Source organism: Pseudorca crassidens, chromosome 6 (genome assembly GCF_039906515.1).
Source record: "Pseudorca crassidens isolate mPseCra1 chromosome 6, mPseCra1.hap1, whole genome shotgun sequence".
Taxonomy (NCBI): domain Eukaryota; kingdom Metazoa; phylum Chordata; class Mammalia; order Artiodactyla; family Delphinidae; genus Pseudorca; species Pseudorca crassidens.
The window spans coordinates 15324948-15351644 of NC_090301.1; the positions used below are offsets into that span (position 1 = coordinate 15324948).

Here is a 26697-nt window from a genome sequence, read left to right on the forward strand (position 1 = left end):
GCCCAGGACGCGCGCCCCCGGCCGGCGCTCGTTGCATATGCAGAGAGGCAGCAGCCCATTGGCCCGCGGGCGGTGGCGCGTGCGGGGCTGGGCCTATCGAATTCCGGCCGGGAGCGCGGCGTGGGCGGCCGGGGGCGGGGCGGGGTTACTATGGGTCATTCGCCCGAGCCGGGGCGGACGGGACCCAGCCGCAGCCGGCGCGGGGCGGGGACAGGTCGGCGGGGAGGGACGGGACCAATGCGGCCGGGGGAGGGGAGGGGAGCCAGTCTGTGCGGCCACGACATGGGCGGAGATGGGGCGGGGCCGGCCGGGTCTGCAGGAGGGCAGTTCCTGGGGTAAAAGACCACCGCCTTGTCTCCCGAAAAAAGAACTAGAAAACGCAGATACTGCTGTAATGCATAAATCTTAATATAGTTCAGGAAAAAAAATGCGCGTTATTATTTTCATTCTTAATTGGATTACGTGTTTCGTTCTTGCACAAATGTGTCAGATTTTGTAAAATAAAATGATTTTTGGAAATGTCTGAAGCGAGAGGGTCTCAAAAATTCAAAGCATGTTTCTTTATTGTCTCTTGTTTTGGCCTTACCGAACCCAGCAAATAACCCATCTCCCCTCAGTGCACTCACTACTTATACCAGATTGATATTTGTTTTCAAGTGATAAAGTTGACCCCAAATTATTGTCTTTGGACGTTCTTTTTATGAAGCTAAAAGTGTTCCTGTATTTTAAAGTTTGCCATTATATTTCACTTTAGACACTACAAAAAGGAAAAAAACATAGAGTGCAGGTAGACTGCCTTACTGCAAGCAAACGAACCAAAACACAAATGACTAAAACAACAAGTACAATACACTGTAAGAAAGATGGCTTTCATTACCCAAGCAGCAGTGGGATTGAGCTTTTTTTTTCTTTAATCCAACATATTATTTAGTTGGTCTGTGGACAAAGTTACAACATTAAGTCAGATTTGATACCACAGGAAATAAAACATTTGGAGGGGTTTATTTTGTTTTGAAGTAATGAAGGAGCTAGAAATAGCTACTTGAATAGTAAACTTCGATGCTATGCAAAACTTGTCTTTAAGTAGGTGAAAGGTGACGTTCATGAGCCAGCCTCAGGCTAAAGCAGGGGCTCACTTCCCAAGAGAATCTCAAAATCCGTGAAGCCGCCTGAACTTGAGCTGGGTGGAGTGATGAGGCTGAGAGCAAAGAAATCTCACTCACCTTGGGCCCCAGGCCAGTTTAACTACCTAAAGGAAAGGATACCTGATTCAGGCAACCTGCTCTTCTGCTAGAAAAATAGGTTAATTTGCTCGCTAATCTTTCGAAGTGCTGTCAAAGGTTAACATCCTGAAGATAAATAGAATGCAAAATTTCTTATCTGAAAAGATTGCCACCATTCTGCATGCTGAGGGAAGTATACCTTAAAAGTGGTAGTTCCAGAACCAGGAAAAGCCTCTAGCAAAATAAGTAATTTACAAGGGAGGAATCTTTTTTTCCATCAATAAGCATAAAGCAGACTAGTAGAATTCCAGCAACATCTTAACATCTTCATTATCTCGTTCTGTACGTGTGTGTGTATGATATATATATTTTAAAGGAAAATACTCCTTGGACTCAAAATTCTAAATTCCCATCTTGTTTGCTTAGGGTAAACAGAAATGTAATGTTTCCAGTCTCTAAGATGTTCTGTTTTTAAAATAAAATAATATATGCACAGTTGCTTTTCTTTTATTCAGGATTTCAGTATATTTTTACTTAGAGCTTTTGAGGGAATTATGGAATTTGGCTGCATTTCCCTTCTTTTTAGAAAAACTCAATTCAGAAACTATAATGGCCAACTGAATGAAAACATCCAACAGTTCCTTTTACAGTTTTGTTATTTCTCCCAATTACAAGGCTATTGAGAGGAGATATGTTTGTAATTTTCATGAATACCTAATGATCTGTCTCATGTGAAGGGTCATAGAAATAGTTTGTGCTCCTATAGCAAACTATATACTACTAGCATTTTCCATAATCATTATAAGGTAAAACCAGGACCAGCTGATGTTTAAAAGTTTAACAGAAACTTTTTGTTCTTTCATTTCTGGTGGATTGGGAAGGGAAGACCGTGATTGAGGTAGCATACTATACTATATTTTTGAGTTAAGATGGCGCTGGCCTCAAGGAGCAGAACATCCAACAAAAACCAACTTAAATTACATCATTTATTTACCTCACTTAAAGATAACTCAAGAGGCAGGACAAGTCCACGACTGGTCCAGGGACTCTGCTAGGTCACTGAGGACCTCAGCTTTTACATCTTTCACTCTGGCTTTATCCTTAGACCATGATAGTCACAGATGGACGCCACAGTTTCAAGTGTCACATGAAGACACAACAGCATCTGGCCAAAGAATAGGGCCTAAATGCCGCTTCTCATCAAGGAGGAAACCCTTTCTCAGAAAGCTAACAACTGACCGCTCCTCAAGTCCTAGTGGCCGGATTGGGTCACGTCATTTCCTAGCTGCAAGAGAAACCAGGAAATGCCAGCATTTTTGGCCTTTCTAGTGGAAGGTGGACACCATCAACACAGAAGCAGCCATAGGAAGGAATAATGTGGGAAGCCCAATTCAGAAGTGTCCACCGTGGGTATCACTGGAAATTACTCACCTCTGACTAGAAGTGGCTTAAACAATAAAACCATCTGTTATCTCACTTAAAAGGTCCAGAGGAAGGCAATTCTAGGGTTTCTTCAAAGGGCTCACTGGTGTCATCAGAACCCAGCTCCTTCTATCTCTTTACTCTGCCATTCTCAGTCTTCATGTTCTGTCTCTTCCTGGTTACAGAGTGGCTGCAACTGCTCCAAACGTTATCTTTACACAATACTACATCCAAAGCCAGAAGGGGAAATTGGCTTCTCCGACATGTCAGTATGTGTTTATTATGGCACTGCATCTTCCCAAGGTGTATTCAGCCCACTTCCCCTAAACCAATCACTAGCAAATGAAAATACCCTGATAAGCTTAGCTCAATCATAGATCATCCACTAGGGCTGGGAGAGGATGTTCTAGCAACTGGGGACAGAGCATCATTTGACCTTTGGTTCAAAGCCTATGCCATATTTTGAAGCACAGGGCCCCACCCCAAAAGAGCATCATCTACAAGCTGACTCCTTAGCTGGGCCTTTAAGAGACCTTTAAGAGTTCTATCAGGCCGCATGTATATGGTAATATCCATGGATCCTATAGTCACATGCCCATTGCTGCTACTGTGCAGGAAAATGAGTTTCTTGGTTGCAGATCAGTGTTATGCAAGATTCCATGAAGGCAAAGCCGATACTCTGTGGGGCCTCAGGTTGTAGTGCTAGCAAGACTTAGTAGGCAGGATTGGCAGAACTGTGCCTGGGTTATGTATCAACCCTAATAGGGACAAATTACTGCCTTACACTCTGGTAGGGAGAAAGCCCTGAGATGGAGATTCACAGGCGCCATCAGCAAATCCTGGACGTGTGACTGCTGAGGGGATATGTTCAGGGCATCAGCAGAATCTGCTACAGGTGGACACTCAACAGTGTCTGCCATTATCATTTTGTTTTTAAAAAAAGGAAACTGGAATGTATTTTAAGAAATTTTCCAATTACTGAATTTCAAGGAAAGAATCAGGAGAATTCTAAGAGATCTTGTATATCCAAATCCTGTGGTCCTTCTAGGAAGTTCTTTGCAACACATGTATCAACTTTAGGAGGGATGCACAGGTTGATCATGGGGTGAGACATCACAGTGGGACACCCTCTCATCCACTAAAGATCTCTAGGGATTGAGACTCTCAAACTCAATGTCTTTCAATGACACTGGATTCCATAAACACTCTAGCAATGTGTTCTTTCTTCAATTTAAGGTAATTTAATTTTGTTCCACTTTAGTGATTAAGAACCGACCCGCCTCCTTTTAGTAACCCTTCATATTAATGAAATACTTTAAACTCCACTTTTACTTTTTCTTTTCCAGGCTAGACTATCTTTTTTTTTTAACTCTTTTCCAAATGACCTATCGTCTATCCCTTTAGTCATTTTTATTATTTTTCTCCTTTCTTCGTCATCTGGAGGACGAAATAAAATACCTAAACTTTAACAAGGGCCTGACAATTGTAAAACATATTGAAAGAATCCATTCCAAGTCCTTACCTGTCAGAATTCCATTAAAATAGCCTAAAATTAATTGGCTTTTTAAAGTAACCACACATACTTTTTCATTCCTGGTTCATTTTGATTAATGATAACTTCCAATTAAGGCAGTGAACATTAATTAGCTATGCATACTTATGTGTCTAAAAGTCTCTTCAAATCCATTGTTGGGCTTGTTTGCTGTTTTATGTATTAGTCTCTGAATACTTAGCTTTTTATATTATTTTTATTAAACCTCTGTAATTTATCAATTATATAACTCTCCTATCCATTTTATATCTGTAAAAAAACTCTGAATTCAGGCAGTTATATTAAACTCTCCAGAATAGTTGGTTTTCTATTATTTTTCAAAGATGTACTGGCACAGAGACTCAATATATTTGATTAAAAAGAGATAACCTAGAGTATCAGCTAGAATTAATTTTGGCTGCATGTACCTGAGAATGCAAAATAATAGTGGCTAGACCATGCAAAGGTGTATATTCTACATAAAAGGAGTAGGGAACGAGGTAGTCCAAGGCTAGAACAACAATTCCATGAAATCATCAGGGACCCAAGATGCTTCTCTCTTTCTGCTCTGCTATTCTCAGTGTGAGGATTCTTCATATGTGACCATATTCAAGGTCCATATTCGAGGACCATATTCAAGGTCCATATTCAAGGTCATAAAATAGCTGCTAGAGCTCCAGCCATTACAACCACACGCTGGCATTAAGAAGGAAGAAAGGGGGCTTCCCTGGTGGTGCAGTGGTTAAGAATCCGCCTGCCAATGCAGAGGACATTGGTTCAAGCCCCGGTCTGGGAAGATCTCACATGCCACGGAGCAACTAAACCCATGTGCCACAACTACTGAGCCTGAGCTCTAGAGCCCGCGTGCCACAACTACTGAAGCCCACGCACCTAGAGCCCGTGCTCCGCAACAAGGGAAGCCTCCACAATGAGAAGTCCACGCACCACAGTGAAGAGTAGCCCCCACTCACTGCAACTAAAGAAAGCCCTCGCACAGCAATGAAGACCCAACACAGCCAAAAATAAATAAATAAAATAAATTTTTTTAAAAAACCCTTAAGAACATCATAAGCTTTAAAAAAAAAAAAAAGAAAGAAGGATGTAAAAGGCAATAGAGAGTTTTAGGCAACACAAACTGTTCTATATTTTTCTGATAAAGAGCCTTCCTATAGTTGTGAAATAAGTAAATAACCCCTAAGACTTCTTGGGAACTGTCTTAATTCCTTTTAGCATTCCTTACTGAACTTACTTCTCACTCCCTGCATCCTTTTTGTTTCTTTTCTCTGGACCTGCTATAATTTCTCTCCAACATTATAAAGTATTTGGAAACCAAACCTGGATTCAATGCTCTAATTAACTGAACATTAATTCAACAGATATTTAAGTGCCACCAGAGGACAGGTACTGTGCTAGATGTCACAAATATAGCACTTATCGAGACAGAAATGGTCCTGACCTTCAAGAAGCTTATGCTCTAAATCATTATAATAAATAAATAAAAAGATAGTTCCAGAGTTGGAGGTGCTCTTCGGACATTTAAACAGGATAACTAGGAGAAAAGAAGAACAAAGACAATTTTGGATAGGGAGGTCAGGGGAGACAACTCTGAGAGGTGACATTTAAGCCCTAGTGAGGAACTGGCTGATATTTTTGGCAGGAAAATAATTTTGTGACTCTAGAGAGCCTCTCCCAGAAACTAGAAATATATTCTCATATCACATGGACTTGACCTGGCATTTTTAGAAATCCTGCCCACTTTGCAGAATCCATAAATATTACAACAAGGAACACAGTCCTATCACCCAAACGTCCATTATATCTTGCTTTGTCATTTAAGGCATTTAACTCAATGTCAAGTGCTCTGGGAAGATCCCAAGCAAAATTACTTGTCCCATTCTCCCTGCGTTGTTCATGCTATTGTTTTATCAGTTAGGTCTCCTTGGGATACAAGCAATAGAAAATGCAAATTCAACTTGCTTAAGCAATTGGAGTTTAATGGCTTACAAATTAAAGGGTGTACATCGGCCTTCAGGGACAGCTTGATACAGAGCTCAAAAGGATCAAAAAGAGTAGTTTTGACTTTCTCCATTCCTCAGATCTACTCCTTGGTGACAGTGTTTGCTTCATCCTGGCTTCCCCACCCCCAGGGCATCAAGACGGCTGGAGGTTATGGAGACTCCTCTCCCACTGGAAATTCCAACTCTCCTCCCAGAAATTTCATTTCCTCTTGAGGCATTATGTCTCTCCTTGCTCAATTTATGTCCCCAACAGTATACTCTGTCTGTCCAGACCTGACTCACCGGCTCCAGCCTGGGATCCAAGGATGGAGGTCAGCAATTCACATCTCAGAAGCACGAGGGAAAGTGTTGGGAGGTGCGTGTAGATGTCCCACAGGAAAATCAGAGCATGTTACTGGTAGAAAGGTGAAAGGAAACAAAAGCACCATATTGCACTACCGTGAGCTTAGTGCTTCTTGTGCTGTATTAGGTCAATTGTGTTTCTCTCTTTCTCAAACCCCATGATGAACTGTTTGAGAAGAAGAACCACATCTTCATCTTTTTATTCCATAAGGTCCACCCAATGTGCTGATAGATATAATACCTGCACCAAGTGAGCTCAACACACATTTGCTGAATTCAACTATAGAGTACGGTACACACATGTGTAAGTGTAGAGGAGTACATATACCAGTGATGGTATTTGCAGTACATTTAAATCTCTCACAAGACATCAAACTATTTTTTAAAAGTTTGACTGAGAAACTGTCCTCACACTACATTTATTTCAGTTCTTGCTTCTGTGATATTTAGTTTATCTTAATAGTCATTCTTTCTGCAGCCAGTTCATTCCTATATATTTTTTCCTCAATCATATATTTCAATCCACATTTAATTTACCATTTTGTAAGTCTTCAAATCTAGTCTACTCAAAGTATTCTCCATGGAAGGCAGCATCAGTGTCACCTGGTTGCTTGTAAAAAATGCAGAATCTCAGGCCCCACCCCAGACCTACTTGAACCACATCTGCATTTTAACAAGATTTTCCGAGGATTCATAGAAAACCATAAAATTTGAGAATCACAAGTCTCCTGCTCTAGACTAGCACCATCCACTGAGGATGTAATAGGAACCACATATGTAATTTAAAATCTTCTGGTAACCACATTAAAAAGAACAAAGAAAACAAGCCAAATTAATTTTAGTAGTATACTTTATGTAACTCTATCTCAAGTATTATCATTTCAACTTGTAATCAATATAAAAACAATTAATCAGATATTCTTTGGGGTTACTCTTTCTAACCTGGTGTTTATTTTGTACTTACAGTACATCTCAGTTTGGACTAAGCACCTTTCAAGTGCCTCGATAGCCACCTATGGTTAGCAGCTACTGCAGTTGGTGAAACCACATAACTCAGATGGGGACTTGGTCTTTTAACTGACATCACACACCTGGTCTCAGGACTTAAGGAAGCTCAGGTTCTTAATGTCTCATGGCAGAAAGAATTCAGTGAGAGACAAAGTGATAGGTAAGAAGTAGATTTAGAGAGAAACACATTCCACAGAGTGTAGGCCATCTCAGAGGTGAGAGGCCCCGAAATATGGCATGGTTAGTTTCCATGGGCTGGGTAATTTCATAGGCTAATGAGTGGGAGGGTTACTCCAACTCTTCCAGGGGAAGGGGTGGGGATTTCCAGGACTTGGGCTACCTCCCACTTTTCGTCCTTTTATGGTTAGCCTCAGAACTGTCACTGTGCTGGTGGGTGTGTCATTTAGATGCTAATATGTTACAATGAGCGTATGATGAGGCTCAAGGTCTAGTGGAAGTTGAATCTTCTGCCATCTTGGACCTCGTTGGTTCTAACCAGTTTTTGTCATGTCCTATGGCTACGTCATTCTTTTAAAGGTTGTGCCCTGCCTCCTTCCTTCCTGTTTCATTGGCACAGCACTGGACCGTAAGATGCATGAAAACAACAGACCATGTCATTTCACTCTCCACTGTAACCCAGTGCCCAGTACAGTGCCTGACGGGTAGCAGACACTCAATAAATGTTTGTTGACTTAATATGTTTGAGTGGAGAGAGATTTAAAATATTTAACCAGCACAGCAAAAGTACTGACCAAACAAAATCAAGACAGACCCAGGATGTAAACTATCAGTAGTGCCACATTAGAAAGAAATAGCATAATAACGGCCTAGAATACAGTCATCCCTCAGTCTCTGCGGGGATTGGTTCCAGCAGCCCCTGTGGACACCAAAATCCAAGGATACTCAAGTGCCTTATATAAAATGGCGTAGTATAATGAATACAGTCAGTCCTCAGTGTCCGAGATTGGTTGAACCCACAGAAGTGAAACCCACAGATACTGAGGGCCAACTGTATGGGAACTGGTCCAATCCCTTCACATCTCAAATGGAAAATGGGATACAGACAGGTGGGTGATGTATGCTTAGTCACACTTTTTTTTTATTACGTACACTAGGATTAGACGATCAGGTTTTAACTTCCAACCCAGAGAGGCTTCCACTGCATCCATTCATTCAGTGAGCACCTACTGTATGCAAAAGCATCATGCTGGACCCAGTGGGGGAAGAGACATAAAGAAGAATGATATTCATGCACTTCCAAGAAAACCAATTAAGATCATTTTCATTTTCAATGGAATGGAAACCCAACTCAAACTAATTGGCACGAAGAACAGCATTTATTCAGTCATATCATTGAAATTCTACAGGTAGAGTTGGCTTCTGGGGCAGCTTCCTCCAGACTCATGTGTCCTCAGTTCTTCTGCCTCTCTGGAACTGTCTTCCTTCATGGGTTGACTTCATCCTCCACAGCTACCCCAGCCCTAAGCAGCTTTTCCTCAAATCACCAAATCAAGCCCAGAAAGAACGACTATATTTTTCAGAAATCCTGGGAACATCATCTTGCATCGCATTGGCCATGATTGGATTAATTGCCATTGCTACCTCTAAAACAGCCCTTACGTGTTGGGAGATAAAACATTCTGGCTCAAGTTAGTCATGGCCCATCCCCAGAGCTGAGAGTGTGGTCAGCAATGTTAGGCAGCATGTAGGCTTAAAGTGAGGAAGGGCTTTGAGTAAACGTGCTTCAGATGAGGGGAGAGCAAGCTGGTGTGCAAAACACAATAACATCTGCCCCAGGACCTGTGTTTTTTCATTTCACTCTCCCACTTTTGAGAAGGTAAAAATTAATCGGGAATACCCTCCTCTCCACTCTCTTCCTTCTCTCCCCTCCAGTTTTCCATCCTTTCTTTTCCTCTTTTCACTCTCTTAAAGGTAGAAGCATCAGGTGGACAGAATTTAGAATTATGGTCAAAGTCAAAACAGAGAAGTCATTTTGGTTTTTCTCTGTTGCTCCTTCAGCTCTTGAAAACCTTTATCATTTGTATTTATCTTGGTAAACACAGTTTTTAGTCTAGAAATTTTTAATGAAGTAAGGCCATGCCATAACAGCCAATTAAAAAAAATACTGGGGAAGATTATTTACTTGCATCTTGCTAGTTTATTTTTATTTATGCTGAATTTCTAATGATCTTGTAAACACTTCTAGGATTCATACACAAATAAAAAACCTTTTATATGTTTTACATGTTATCTGTTTTATATACTTTCTAGGTAGTTTCTACCTAGAAACTACACCACTCTAGTATCCATTATACGGGCATACCTTGCTTACGAGCATATTGCTCAAACTAGTATAAATTGTGTAAGTATCAAAGCATTAACTAAAGGTCAAGTGAGTACCTGATTTATCATACCTGGGTACAAACCGCTTTAATTAGAACTGGGGAAAACCAAACTGTGACTTTGGGAAAGGGCCCCTCTCCATTCTGTGTGTTCCTGGCAGAACTACTGGTCACCAAACCTTATCCACTCTGGCCACAGAAGTACAGGACCCAACCTGCCAATCAGAACATCCTATCCCCCCACCCAGTCACTGGGTACTGGGTCAAGGGCAGTCACATGATCCAGGAAGACACAATAGGAGTCTATCCCTGGCATTTTATATCTGTATCCTAAGAAGGAAGCTGAGTTAGGATGATCGAAGCCTAAAGTTTGCTGAGTCCAGATCAACTCTCTCTTAGAAGCCAGCAAGCAGACCAATACAGCTCAGGAAAGAGCCAGTGGGGAGAAACCCCAAATCTAATAGTGCTTGAACCCACCCCCATTCTTTCTAGGAAAATAAGTCAATATGTGTGTGTGTGTGTGTGTGTGTGTGTGTGTGTGTTAGCTTAAGCTAGTTTGGGCTTATTCACAACACACACTTCCTGGTATACAAACAGGAAAATGAAAGAAGGATTTCAAAGTGAAATTCACTGAAGCTCAGGAAGGTAGCTTGTTACTATTATGAAATTGTGGTTATGTCTTTAGTAAACAAACAGAATCATTTACCATATATTCTATCATCCCTTGTCTGTGAAACAGGAATCGTATTTCTAGTGCTTCCTTTTCTCCCTGCACTAGGTCAGGCAAACTCAGGTTTCTGAGTGAATAAAAGAGAAATATAATACAGTGTTTCCTTTTAGACAGACCTTCTGCTTGTATCACTCTCTCCTCCCCTGTCCTGGTAAACTGAATGGATGGTGTGAAATTTCTGTTGGACTATTCTCTAAGTCAAAATGTTAGGGTGGAAAAATAGCACTTGTGTATTGAATCAGTGGTTTGCACATATTATTTTATTTAATAAAGGAACTACCCCCAGTGAAGCATTTTCCTGTTTCATGGAAGAAAACACTGAAACTTTGTCAGGTACCTCCTGGAGATCCTGAAACAAGTGTGGGCAGCACCTGGACACTCACCCAGGCCTGTCTGACTCCCAGCCCATGATTTTCCCCACGGCATTACATTGTTTCCCAGGGAAGAGGGCAGTAGTGTCAGTTATCCTGGGGGTATGTTTATATCACACCAAATGTCTATATGCTAAAATATTTTGGAAGTGTGGTCAGCATTCTCTAAGCCTCAGTGTAAAAATAGTTAGCACGTTAGATAAGACTGAGCCTGGATTGAATGAGAGTCCGAAATGGAAATAAAGAAAATTCATCCCCTACCCCCTAAAAAAAAAATACATGTTGAATACTGGAAGAGAAGGAAGACGCATGAAGAAAGAGGAAGGAGAGGATGAGGAAGAGGAAATTTCTACCATTTAAAAAACAAAACTCAAAACAAGAATCATTCGTCAAAGACCATCCATCTCAAGTTAGCCACACTTGAAACTGGTACATAAAAAAGAAAAAAAAGAAAATCAGCTTGATTTACCTGAGAAAGGAAAGGATAGATATTATGTTTTTTAAAAACTATTGAGCTTTAAGTAGCGATTAAGAATAGAAAAATTGGACTTCCCTGGTGGTGCAGTGGTTAAGAATCTGCCTGCCAATGCAGGGGACACGGGTTCAAGCCCTGGTCTGGGAAGATCCCACATGCCACGGAGCCACTAAGCCCGTGAGCCACAACTACTGAGCCCACGTGCCACAACTAGTGAAGTCCGCACACCTAGAGCCCATGCTCCACAACAAGAAAAGCCACCACAATGAGAAGCCCGCGCACTGCAAGGAACGGTAGCCCCCACTTGCCACAACTAGAGAAAGGCTGCGTGCAGCAACGAAGACCCAACACAACCAAAAATAAATAAATAAAATAAACAAATTAAAAAAAATAAAGAATAGAAAAAATTAAAGTCCGATTATTGCCAGAAATACAACCAACCTCCCAGACCCAAGATTTGAGAAGCAAGGATGGAAAAATTGGGCAGTCGGTCAGGTTTACTTTTGAAACGGCCTCACTAAGTGCTTCGTCCCATACAAACTCTCAACACCCCAGCAGCCCAACCTCCCTATACAGGCTTATTGTACTAGATTTCCTGCCTCCCCCCCATCAAAGCTTGTCCATCCTGTGTCTCATTAACTAAAGGCATATTCTCTGTTTTTTATAACTTAACCTTTTAATCTTAAAACACTGACACAGAAAGTTTTCTAAAATACATTGCTTCTCTATGTGTATAAAATGAAAATGCAGAGAAGGACCAGAAAAATACACAATGTAGTGAGGGGGGAGGGGAATGGTGAGGTGAGATCGTGAGATAAGGGCAGATTTTCCCTTAATCTTTTACATTAAGCATGTGTTCGTGTGTAATTTTTACAAAATGAGTGAGAAAAAATGACAAAAAATATAGTTTAACTCATTCTCTTCTTTCCAGAAAAATTTTTAATAGCAGATTAAAAAGAATCTTTTAGAAAAGCTTCTTAAATACATAAAAGGGATTTACAGGAGGGGGCAGTTTCTGATATTCCTGGGGTTGGATGACAATTAGAGGGAGGTGTTTTCTGTAGGTGGGATTTTTTAACGCAACTTCACTCTTAGTGCATTTGTGAGCAGAACCTACACAATCACAGCCACCATCCCCACATAGCCACCGTGCAAAAGAAACTTCTATGTTCTTATGTGTGTCTATACCGAGTTATACGGTTTAAAGGATATAAGCCGAATACAGGGTAGCCTCTGGAGGGGAGTGGTCAAGTAAAAGTCAGAAGACATTCTGCATTTTCTAAAATAGTTTAATTTCTATAAGAAAAATGTATTCATGTTTGCTTAGTAATTAAAAATAAATATAAAACAAAATAAATTTTGAAAAACATTTTTTTTTTGACAAGTACAAATGAAAGGGGGAAAAGATGTATCCCGTCTAGTTGGGCCATAGTTTGAGACCCACCACTCCCTCCAGGGTACTCTTTCCTCCGTTACCTGCCTAGAGGGTCACTGGGTAAAATGACTTGGATGAAAGGAAACACATCCTTTTCCCATGACCACAGAGCCAGAGTCCTCTGTATTCACATTTTCTCTCTAGATTTGCTGACTACCCTGATTTCTCTACTAATAAACATCTTTTGGTTGCAAGCGACAGAGACCCAGATTGAATCATCTTACTCAAAAAGGGGAAATTATTTTATCACGTAACCAGAAGAACAAAACAAAACAGGCCTGGCTTAATGCAGAGTTGGATTGGGCACTCAAACAGCAGCAGCAGCAATTTGGTTTTCTGCCTCTCAACTCCTCCTTCATTCTCAAGTCTTTTCCCATATGGAGCCCAAGTTGGCAACCAGTCACTGCAGGCTTATACATCTACCTTATATTTCCACCAAACAACAAAAAAAACCTGTCTCTATTTAGCTCCAGAGAAAGTCCTGTGTTTAGTGTCATTGGTCTGGCGCGGGTCACGCACCTATCTCTGAACCAATTGCTCAGGGAAAGGGAATGGGATGTTCTGAGTGGACAGGCCCAAGTCATGTGCCGACCAATGGCGTGGGAGCCTGGGATCAGCCCCACCTATAACACAGGGATTGGGTTGGTGGAATAGGTAGTAATAAGGTACTCTTATTAAAAGAAAGGGAGGAGACCTTGGCGAGGCGGCAGAGACGCTTAGCGGAGTTTGAAAGCTTTGGCGGAAAGGAAAGTCCAGCGGCAAGATGCAGAGCTGGAGTCGTGTGTACTGTTCCTTGGCTAAGAGAGGCCATTTCAATCGAACATCTCATGGTCTGCAAGGAGTTTCTGCAGTGCCACTGAGAACTTATGCAGATCAACCAGTTGATGCTGATGTTAACAGTGATAGGTTCTTGTCCTGGAGGATATGTTGCTGCTATCAAAGCTGCCCAGTTAGGCTTCATGGCAGTCTGCGTTGAGAAGAATGAAACACTCGGTGGAACATGCTTGAAAGTTGGTTGTATTCCTTCTAAGGCTTTATTGAATAACTCTCATTATTACCATATGGCCCATGGAAAAGATTTTTCATCTAGAAGAATTGAAATGTCTGAAGTTCGCTTGAATTTAGAGAAGATGATGGAGCAGAAGAGTAATGCAGTAAAAGCTTTAACAGGTGGAAGTGCCCACTTGTTCAAATAGAATAAAGTTGCTCATGTAAATGGATATGGAAAGATAACTGGGAAAAATCAGGTCACAGCTACAAAAGCCGATGGCAGCAGTCAAGTTATTGATACAAAGAACATTCTTATAGCCACAGCTCTACCAGAGATCTCCATCTCTCTCTTTAAATTGAATACCAAAGTTACTGGTGCTACTAAGAAGTCAGATGGAAAAATTGATGTTTCTATTGAAGCTGCTTCTGGTGGTAAAGCTGAAGTTATCACTTGTGATGTACTCCTGGTTTGCATTGGCCGACGACGCTTTACTAAGAATTTGGGACTAGAGGAGCTTGGAATTGAGCTGGATCCTAGAAGTAGAATTCCAGTAAATACCAGATTCCAAACTAAAATTCCAAATATCTATGCAATTGGCAATGTGGTTGCTGGTCCAATGCTGGCTCACAAAGCAGTGGATGAAGGCATTATCTGTGTTGAAGGGATGGCTGGTGGCGCTGTGCACATTGACTACAATTGTGTACCATCGGTGATTTACACACACCCTGAAGTTGCTTGGGTTGGCAAATCAGAAGAGCAGTTGAAAGAAGAGGGTTATTGAGTACAAATTTGGGAAATTCCCATTTGCTGCTAAGAGCAGAGCTAAGACAAACGCTGACACAGATGCCATGGTGAAGATACTTGGGCAGAAATCAACAAACAGAGTATTGGGAGCACATATTCTAGGACCAGGTGCTGGTGAAATGATAAATGAAGCTGCTCTTGCACTGGAATATGGAGCATCCTGAGAAGATATAGCTAGAGTCTGTCATGCACATCCGACCTTACCAGAAGCTTTTAGAGAAGCAAACCTGGCTGCATCATTTGGCAAATCGATCAACTTTTTTTTTTTCGATCAACTTTTAAATTAGAAGATTATATTTTTCTGAAATTTCCTGGGAGCTTTTATAGAGGTAACATTTCTGAACAGGAAATGCTCTCAGCTCCAAAAATTTCTAGGACTGAATTACAAAACTTTTGGAAGGTATTTAATAGGTTTGGACAGAATGGAATAATCTCATACCTATATTTTAAATAAATTTAATATTTTGTTTTACTGTATTAATACTGCAGAAAAAAAGCTACTTATAGTAGCATGCTGGAAAATTTTCTTCAACTCATATTTTCATGCTGTTTATGAAAGGCTCAACTTCACTGAATTTATGCTAAGTAGTTTTATCTCTGTTACAGGATTTACTTACATGGGTGGAGCTGGAGTATGGTATGTGAACAGCTGTGTTTGAAACAAGTTGATCAAGTTATTTTAAACTTGGTTTTCACACTGGAAACAGTCATTAGAATAAGTTAAACATGTATAAACTGAACTGATGTAAATAAAAAATGATGGCCTGTCAGTTATTTTAATCCCCAAAGTCTTGGTGGTTAGAGGTAGAATTTGTGTTTAGATTTTTAAGGTTCTACTGAGGTCTACACTCTGAAGTATAGTTATATAGTTGACCAAAGTAAGGCAGTATATATACAAAATTCGTATATTAAATGGAGAAGCAATGTATTACAGTGGGAAATGAAGTTATGGAAATAAACCTGTCTTAAATATTCAAAAAAAAATAAAGGAAAAAAAGAAAGGGAAAACATTGCCAGAAGTCACAAACAAGGGATGTCTACCAGTTTCCCTGACAAGTAGCCACACTGAATAATCCAGTTTCATTATCATTACTGTTCTTTTTATATCTCTAATGTCTGTCTAACAGGCTCTGACTTTCAGGTCTCAAACAACTGGTCTTTTCTCTCCAACCCTGGAGTCTCAGGGAGCCCTCAGAGCATTACTATCAACCCCTTATGACTTGGGCTGAGAAAGAATAATTTTCCAGGCAGGGAGCATTCATTCAACATACCTTTTATCCCTCCTATGTATCACACACGTGCTGGACCCAGATCCTGCCTACGATAATTAGCCTGGTAAGGGTACCATATGAGAAAATCAATATTGAGACAGGCTGATAAGGGAAGACTATAAAAGAGAAGACTCCAAGTCAGCTCAGGGCAGTCAGGACATGCTTCCAAGAGAAGATGACAGTCTAGCTAAGTCCCTAAGAACACGTAAGGGTTATGCAGAGAGGTGGAGGACAAGGGAGTGGATGGATGTTCTAGGTGGAGAAAACAGTATATACCTGAGCACAAAGGCAAGGTGAACCATGGCACATTTTTGGAATTACAAGTAGGCCAGGTGAACTACAGCTTGGGGTGTGTGTAGGAAAGTGACCTGAGACAAGGCTGTAAGGAACACAAATGAACTTGTCGGCCATGCCAAGTCTGGATGTTTGAAATTTATTTTGCAAGCAAGCATCAGCCATTGAAAGCTTTTAGGTAGAAGAAAAATATGACCAACTATGGTTTTGTTTGTTTGTTTAATCACTCCCTGGAGGGCAGATTGCAGAAGAATGAGACGGGAGGTAGGGAGTCAAATACAGGATGGTCCTGGCAGGTGTTGACAAGGAGGAATTAAGCAAAATACTGTGGGGTGGAGGGGACCTTCAAGATGGCAGAGGAGTAAGACGTGGAGATCACCTTCCTACCCACAAATACATCAAAAATACATCCACATGTGGAACAGCTCCTACAGAACACCTACTGAACACTAGCAGAAAACCTCAGACTTCCCAAAAGGCAAGAAACTCCCTACATACCTGGCCGTGTGGCTGACAGGGTCTTGGTGCTGTAGCCTGGTGTCAAGCCTGAGCCCCTGAGGTGGAAGAGCCGAGTTAAGGACATCGGACCACCAGAGACCACACAGCCCACTGAACCAAACTTACCCACTGGGGGCAGACACAAAAAAACAATGGGAAATACAAACCTGCAGCCTGCGAAAAGGAGACCCCAAACACAGTAAGTTAAGCAAAATGAGAAGACAGAGAAATATGCAGCAGATGAAGGACCAAGGTAAAACCCACCAGACCAAACAAATGAAGAGGAAATAGGCAGTCTACCTGAAAAAGAATTCAGAGTAATGAGAGTAAAGATGATCCAAGATCTTGGAAATTGAATGGAGAAAATACAAGAAATGTTTAACAAGGACCTAGAAGAACTGAAGAACAAACAAACAGTGATGAACAACACAATAAATGAAATTAAAAATTCTCTAGAAGGAATCAATAGCAGAATAACTGAGGCAGAAGAATGGATAAGTGACCTGGAAGATAAAATAGTGGAAATAACTACCACAGAGTAGAATAAAGAAAAAAGAATGAAAAGAATTGAGGACAGTCTCAGAGACCTCTGGGACAATATTAAATGCACCAACATTCGAATTATAGGGATCCCAGAAGAAGAAGAGAAAAAGAAAGGGACTGAGAAAATATTTGAAGAGATTATAGTTGAGAACTTCCCTAACATGAGAAAGGAAATAGTCAATCAAGTCTGGGAAGCACAGAGAGTCCCATACAGGATAAATCCAAGGAGAAACACACCAAGACACATATTAATCAAACTATCAAAAATTAAACACCAAGAAAAATATTAAAAGCAGCAAGGAAGGGCTTCCCTGGTGGCGCAGTGGTTGAGAACCTGCCTGCCAATGCAGGGGACACAGGTTCAAGCCCTGGTTCAGGAAGATCCCACATGCCACGGAGCAACTAACCCATGTGCCACAACTACTAGGCCTGCGCTCTAGGGCCCACGAGCCACAACTACTGAGCCCACATGCCACAACTACTAAAGCCCTCGTGCCTAGAGCCCATGCTCCCCAACAAGAGAAGCCACCACAATGAGAAGCTTGCGTACCACAAAAAAGAGTAGCCCCCGCTCGCCACAACTAGAGAAAAGTCCGCATACAGCAACGAAGACCCAACACAGCCAAAAATAAATACATTTATTATTTTAAAAAAATAAATAAATAAAAAAATAAAAGCAGCAAGGGAAAAGCAACAAATAACATACAAGGGAATCCCCATAAGGTTAACAGCTGATCTATCAGCAGAAACTCTGCAAGCTAGAAGGGAGTGGCAGGACATATTTAAAGTGATGAAAGGGAAACAACTACAACTAAGATTACTCTACCCAGCACGGTTCTCATTCAGTTTCGGTGGAGAAATTAAAATCTTTACAGACAAGCAAAAGCTAAGAGAATTCAGCACCACAAAACCAGCTTTACAACAAATGTGAAAGGAACTTCTCTAGGCAGGAAACACAAGAGAAGGAATAGACCTACAAAAACAAACCCAAAACAATTAAGAAATGGTAACAGGAACATAAATGTCGATAATTACCTTAAATGTAAATGGATTAAATGCTCCAACCAGAAGACATAGATTGACTGAATGGATACAAAAACAAGACCCATATATATGCTGTCTACAAGAAACCCATAGCAGACCTAGGAACACATACAGACTGAAAGTGAAAGGATGGAAAAAGATATTCCATGCAAATGGAAATCAAAAGAAAGCTGGAGTAGCAATTCTCATATCAGATAAAATAGACTTTAAAATACAGACTATAACAAGAGACAAAGAAGGACACTACATAATGATCAAGGGATCAATCCAAGAAGAAGATACAACAATTGTAAATATTTATGCACCCAAATAGGAGCACCACAGTACATAAGGCAAATGCTAACAGCCATAAAAGGGGAAATCAACAGTAACACAATCATAATAGGGGACATTAACACCCCAATTTCACCAATGGACAGGTGATCCAAAATGAAAATAAATAAGGAAACACAAGCTTCAAAGACACATTAAACAAGATGGGCTTAATTGATATTTATAGGACATTCCATCCAAAAACAACAGAATACACTTTCTTCTCAAGTGCTCATGGAACATTCTCCAGAATAGATCATATCTTAGGTCACAAATCAAGCCTCGGTAAATTTAAGAAAATTGAAATCTTATCAAGTACATTTTCCAACCACAACACTGTGAGACTAGATATCAATTATAGGGAAAGAACTGTAAAAAAACACAAACACATGGAGGCTAAACAATACATTACTAAATAACCAAGAGATCACTGAAGAAATCAAAGAGAAAATCAAAAAATACCTACAAACGAATGACAATGAAAACATGATGACCTAAAACCTATGGGATGCAACAAAAGCATTTCTAAGAGGGAAGTTTATAAAATGCAATCCTACCTCAAGAAACAAGAAACATCTCAAATAAACAACCTCAACTTACACCTAAAGCAATTAGAGAAAGAATAACAAAAAAAACAAAAACAAAATTAGCAGAAGGAAAGAAATCATAAAGATCAGATCAGAAATATATGAAAAAGAAATGAATGAAACAATAGCAAAGATCAATAAAACTAAAGTCTGGTTCTTTGAGAAGATAAACAAAATTGATAAACCACTAGCCAGACTCATCAGAAAAAAAGGGAGAAGACTCAAATCAACAGAATTAGAAATGAAAAAGGAGAAGTAATAACTGACACTGCAGAAATACAAAGGATCATGAGAGATTACTTCAAGCAACTCTATGCCAATAAAAGGGACAACCTGGAAGAAATGGACAAATTCTTAGAAAAGCACAACCTTCCAAGACTGAATCAGGAAGAAATAGAATATATAAACAGACCAATCAAAAACACTGAAATTGACACTGTGATTAAAAATCTTCCAACAAACAAAAACCTGGGACCAGATGGCTTCACAGGTGAATTCTATCAAACATTTAGAGAAGAGCTAACACCTATCCTTCTCAAACTCTTCCAAAATATAGCAGAGGGAGGAACACTCCCAAACTCATTCTACGAGGTCACCATCACCCTGATACCAAAACCAGACAAAGATGTCACAAAAAAAGAAAACTACAGACCAATATCACTGATGAACATAGATGCAAAAATCCTCAACAAAATACTAGCAAACAGAATCGAACAGCACATTCAAAGGATCATACACCATGAGCAAATGGGGTTTATCCCAGGAATGCAAGGATTCTTCAATATACGCAATCAATCACTGTGATACACCATATTAACCAACTGAAGGAGAAAAACCATATGATCATCTCAATAGATGCAGAAAAAGCTTTCAACAAAATTCAACACCCATTTATGATTTTAAAAAAAACTCTCCAGAAAGTAGGCGTAGAGAGAAGTTACCTCAACATAATAAAGGCCATATATGACAAACGCACAGCCAACATCATTCTCAATGGTGAGAAACTGAAACCATTTCCTCTAAAATCAGGAAGAAGACAGGGATGCCCACTCTCACCACTATTATTCAACATAGTTTTGGAAGTTTTAGCCATGGCAATAAGAGAAGAAAAAGAAATAAAAGGAATCCAAATTGTAAAAGAAGAAGTAAAGCTGTCATTGTTTTGCAGATGACATGATACTATACATAGATAATCCTAAAGATGCTGCCAGAAAACCACTAGAGCTAATCAATGAATTTGTTAAAGTTTCAGGATACAAAATTAATGCCCAGAAATCTCTTGCATTCCTATACACTAATGAAGAAAAATTTGAAAGAGAAATTAAGGAAACACTCCCATTTACCATTGCAACAAAAAGAATAAAATACCTAGGAATAAACCTACCTAAGGAGACAAAAGACCTGTATGCAGAAAACTATAAGACACTGATGAAAGAAATTAAAGATGATACAAACAGATGGAGAGATATACCATGTGCTTGGACTGGAGAATCAACATTGTGAAAATGACTATACTACCCAAAGCAATCTACAGATTCAGTGCAATCCTTATCAAACTACCAATGGCATTTTTTTACAGAACTAGAACAAAAAAACTGCGCAATTGGTATGGAAACACAAAAAACCCCGAATCCCCAAAGCAATCTTGAGAACGAAAATTGGAGCTGGAGGAATCAGACTCCTTAACTTCAGACCATACTACAAATCTTCAGTAATCAAGACAGTATGGTTTGGGCACAAAAACAGAAATACAGATCAATGGAACAGGATAGAAAGCTCAGAGATAAACCCACGCACATATGGTCACCTTATCTTTGATAAAGGAGGCAAGAATATACAGTGGAGAAAAGAGAGCCACTCAATAAGTGGTGCTGGGAAAACTGGACAGCCACATGTGAAAGAATGAAATTAGAACACTCCCTAACACCATACACAAAAATAAACTCAAAATGGATTAAAGACCTAAGTTTAAGACCAGACACTATAAAACTCTTAGAGGAAAACATAGGCAGAGCACTCTATGACATAAATCACAGCGAGATCCTTTTTGACCCACCTCCTAGAGAAATGGAAATAAAAACAAAAGTAAACAAATGGGACCTAATGAAACTTCAAAGCTTTTGCACAGCAAATGAAACCATAAACAAGACGAAAAGACAACCCTCAGAATGGGAGAAAATATTTGCAAATGATGCAACTGACCAAGGATTGATCTCCAAAATAGACAAGCAGCTCATGCAGCTCAATAACAAAAAAACAAACAACCCAATCCAAAAATGGGCAGAATATCTAAATAGACATTTCTCCAAAGAAGATATACAGACTGCCAACAAACACATGAAAGGATGCTCAACATCACTAATCATTAGAGAAATGCAAATCAAAACTACCATGAGGTATCACCTCACACCAGTCAGAATGGCCATCATCAAAATATCTACAAACAATAAATGCTGGAGAGGGTGTGGAGAAAAGGCAACCCTCTTGCACTGTTGGTGGGAATGTAAATTGATACAGCCACTATGGAGAACAGTATGGAGGTTCCTTAAAAAACTAAAAATAGAACTGTCATATGACCCAGCAATCCCACTACTGGGCATATACCCTCAGAAAACTGTAATTCAGAAAGAGCCGTGTACCACAATGTTCATTGCAGCACTATTTACAATAGCCAGGACATGGAAGCAACCTAAGTGTCCATTGACAGATAAATGGATAAAGAAGATGTGGCACATATATACAATGGAATATTACTAAGCAATAAAAAGAAACGAAAATGAGTTACTTGTAGTGAAGTGGACGGACCTAGAGTCTGTCATACAGAGTGAAGTAAGTCAGAAAGAGAAAAACAAATACCATATGCTAACACATATATATGGAATCTAAAAAATAAATGGTTCTGATGAACCTAGGGGCAGGAGAGGAATAAAGACGCAGAAGTAGAGAATGGACTTGAGGACACAGGGACAGGGAAGGGGAAGCTGGGACGAAGTGAGAGAGTAGCTTTGACGTATATACACTACCAAATGTAAAATAGATAGGTAGTAGGAAGGAGCCACATAGCACATGGAGATCAGCTCGGTGCTTTGTGACCACCTAGAGGAGTGGGATAGGGAGGGTGGGGGGGAGACGCAAGAGGGAGGGGATATGGGGATATATGTATACGTATAGCTGATTCACTTTGTTATATAGCAGAAACTAAGACAACATTGTAAAGCAATTATACTCCAATAAAGACATTAAACAAAAACAGAACACTGTGAGGGCTTCCCTGGTGGCGCAGTGGTTGAGAATCTGCCTGTCAATGCAGGGGACAAGGGTTCGAGCCCTGGTCTGGGAAGATCCCACATGCCGCGGAGCAACTAGGCCCATGAGCCACAACTACTGAGCCTGCGCATCTGGAACCTGTGCTCCACAACAAGAGAGGCCGCGATAGTGAGAGGCCCACGCACCGCGATGAAGAGTGGCCCTGGCTTGCTGCAACTAGAGAAAGCCCTCGCACAGAAACGAAGACCCAACACAGCCAAAAAAATAAAAATAAATAAATAATTTTTAAAAAAAACAAAAAATACTGTGGGGTGGAAAAGAGGGATTGGATTAACTACATACAGGAGATAGAGTTGATAAGACAGAAAAACTAAGGAGCATGAAGTAAAAGAAGAGAGAGGAGAAGAGAGTCTGGAAGGGTTCCCTGGTTTCTGGTTTGGGTGACTGGTTGCTTCATGCTGTCATTCCAACAGAAACTGAGGTTTCAGAGGAAGTGTATAAATACAGTTAGGGACATCCAGTTGGAGAGGTGTAATGGATACAAGGGTCCCAGTTTCAGGAGAGCCAACATGGCTGAAGCAGATATCATCAGGGACCAGGTGCAGCTGAAGCCATGTGTGTATGGGTCATTCAAGGCGAGGGTATCATATGAAAAGAGAAGTTGCCAGGACAGAGTCCTGAGCACCACCAACACCTAAAATTCCAATAGATAAAGAGGAGTCAAGAAGGAGACGACGATAAAAGGACGAGACATGGAAGGGAGCAGTGATGATGTCCACCTCACCAGGAAGGGGAGATTCTCTTCTTCAGAGTCATTTGCAATCCTCTTTTTTTTTTTTTTTTTAATATTTATTTACTTATTTGCCTACACCAGGTCTTAGTTGGGGCACGTGGGATCTTCATCGCAGCACACAGGATTTTTAGTTGTGGCATGTGGGATCTAGTTCCCTGACCAGGGATGGAACCCGGGCCTCCTGCATTGGGAGCGCAGAGTCTTAACTGCTGGACCACCAGGAAAGCCCCTTTAATTCTCTTTGGAGAAACTATCTCTTTCCCCTCCCCACTCCAGCTCGTCTCTGCTAAAGCTGCAGATGGGAAGCTGGGGTAAGAGAAGCCTTTACAAAAATATGCAAAAGGGCTGCAGCGTCAACATCACAGCCAGCTGAACATCATTTCCTTCATTTCTGCTCTCCTATAGGTTGTTAATAGGTGATTTTTCCTCACTTCTGGATCCTTGGCTGTCTTCCAGACAACTGAGATCACACATACATAAAAGATTCCAGTGACGCTTTCAAGGCAAACCTTATCTTTACAAATAATCAACTGGATTTGAGAAAACTGCTCAATTTCCCTTCAGAGGCAGGAAGTGCTTCTTTATGGGGCCCAAAGGGACTGTCTCCACTACTAACCTGGATCTGATACTGTAAAGAAGGAATGGATATTTATGTTTGGACCTCTTGATAGATCATAAGTAGAAAAATTTATGTATCATCTACTTAGCACCGAGGAAGCCCTCAGACTTCAGTGCAGTCCCGGCTCTTCAGGTAGTAGCTATTTGGCCACGAGCCCCTCTCTGAGCCTTAGTTTTCTTAGTTGTCAGATGGAGACAGTGATCCTTGCCTCACAACATTGTGTGAGGATGAAATAGGATCATCAATGTGTATAGAGCCCCTGGTTTCACATGAAAGGAATAGAATGGTTATGTAATCGACCTTTTTTCTTTTTATTTTATTGTAGTAAAATATAACATATACAACATAAGATTTGTTATTTTTAAGTGTATAATTCAGTGACATTAATTACATGTACACTGTTGTGCAACCATCACCACTATCTGTTAACACTGTCACTCCAGATAGAAACTCTGGTACCCATTAAGCAATTAACTCCCTTTATCTCCCACCCCCTGCCCCTGGTAACCTCTACTCTACTTTTTGAGCCCATGAACTTGCCTATTCTCAATATTTCATGTAAATGGAGTCACATTTTTTCCTTTTATGTCTGGCTTATTTTACTTACTATAACTTTTTCAAGGTTTATCCATGCTGTAACATGTATCAGAACTTCATTTCTTTTTTTTTGAATATTTGAATTTTATTTTATTTTTTTATACAGAAGGTTCTTATTAGTTATCCATTTTATACATATTAGTGCATATATGTCAATCCCAATCTCCCAATTCATCACACCACCCCCTTCCTCCCCTGTGCCACTTTCCACCCTTGGTGTCCATACGTTTGTTCTCTACATCTGTGTCTCAATTTCCACCCTGAAAACTGGTTCATCTGTACCATTTTTTTAGGTTCTACATATACGCATTAATACATGATATTTGTTTTTCTCTTTCTGACTTACTTCACTCTGTATGACAGTCTCTAGATCCATCCACGTCTCAACAAATGACCCAATTTTGTTCCTTTTTTATGGCTGAGTAATATTCCATTGTATATATGTACCACAACTTCTTTATCCATTTGCCTGTCGATGGACATTTAGGTTGCTTCCATGTCCTGGCTATTGTAAATAGTGCTGCAATGAACATTGGGGTGCATGTGTCTTTTTGAATTATGGTTTTCTCTGGGTATATGCCCAGTAGTGGGATTGCTGGGTCATATGGTAATTCTATTTTTAGTTTTTTAAGGAACCTCCATACTGTTCTCCATAGTGGCTGTATCAACTTACATTCCCACCAACAGTGCAAGAGGGTTCCCTTTTCTCCACACCCTCTCCAGCATTTGTTGTTTGTAGATTTTCTGATGATGCCCATTCTAACTGGTGTGAGATGATACGTCATTGTAGTTTTGATCTGCATTTCTCTAATAATTAAGAACTTCATTTCTTTCTACAAATATTCCATTGTATGCCTATACGGCATTTTGTTACCCACTCATCTGTTGATGTACACTTGGGTTGTTTCCATCCCTTTGGCTGTTGTGAATGATGCTGCAGTGAAGATTGGTGCACATGTCTCTGTCTGAGTCCCTGCTTTCAATTCTTTTGGGAAAATACCTAGGAGTGGAATTATTGGGTCATACAGCAATTCTATGTTAAACTCTTTTGAGAATCTACCAAACTGCTTTCCACAGCACTGCACTTGTACATGTCTACCAGCAATGCACAAGGGTTCCAACATCTCCATATCCTCACCAACACTTGCTATTTCCCACATTTTTTTTATTATAGCCATCCTAATAAGTGTGAAATGGTATCTTGTGATTTAATCAACATTTACTTATCTCTATCAATGCAAGAAAATAATTCAGATAGTCAAATCTAAACAATAGTCCAAAGATCATCCTATGTAGTTTTGTAAGATTGGGGTATTATTTGAAAGAGTCTGTGCCATACAAACCAAGGGTGATTATCTGGTTAAAAATTGCATGGAGGGACTTTCCTGGCCGTCCAGTGGTTAAAACTCCGCAGTCCTACTGCAGGGGCCGCGGGTTCAATCCCTGGTTGGGGGGAACTAAGACCCAGCCCCGTGTACATTTCTGCCTAAAATGAGACTGGAAGCTGGTCTCTGGCTGGGTGACTCCTTGGCCTTGACTCATAATGCTAATTAGTCTACGGTGTCCCCAGACTGATTCACAATGGCATGTCCAGAAAGGCTGGGTGCTTGCTCTAAGGTTGTCTTTCTGGTTTATGACTTCCTCAGTACATACAGATAATTCATTGTTTTGTTCCAGGAGACTTTACGGCTTTGATCATTGAAAATTAATAAGAAGCGTTAACAGCAATATTCACAATGGGCACTAATGGACAGAGGACGTGATGCTGAACTTGAACCTCTAAGGGGCATAAAAATTACAAGGGTCAGACTACCCACCACTAGACTTATAAACATTCGTTGGAAGATGGTCAATAGGCTGTACGTGGTGCCCTTGAATTTATATGCACCTAGAAAAGAAGGGTCTTATCTATTTTAGCTTGCTTAATACTCAAAAGAATATAGTCAGCATTATTAATGTTCTTATTTTACGTATGAGAAAATAGGCTCAGAAAATTAAGTAACTTGCCCGAATGATTGAACAGAGATCAAGTCCCCCTAACTTCTGCTGCCTTCATGGACGATAGTGTGATCTGAATGAAGAAGGTGCTGTCAGAAGCCCAGGCTTCCTGGGGCTACAGTAATACAGTACCACCATTGAGAGGCTTAAACAATAGAAATTCATTGTCTCAGTTCTGGCGG

At 40.3% G+C, this 26697-nt stretch overlaps 1 pseudogene; it reads left to right on the top strand.

Annotated features, from left to right (window-relative positions):
* The first annotated feature begins 13591 nt into the window (after positions 1 to 13591).
* On the top strand, positions 13592 to 15639 carry LOC137225982 (dihydrolipoyl dehydrogenase, mitochondrial pseudogene; annotated as a pseudogene).
* Positions 15640 to 26697: the final 11058 nt, after the last annotated feature.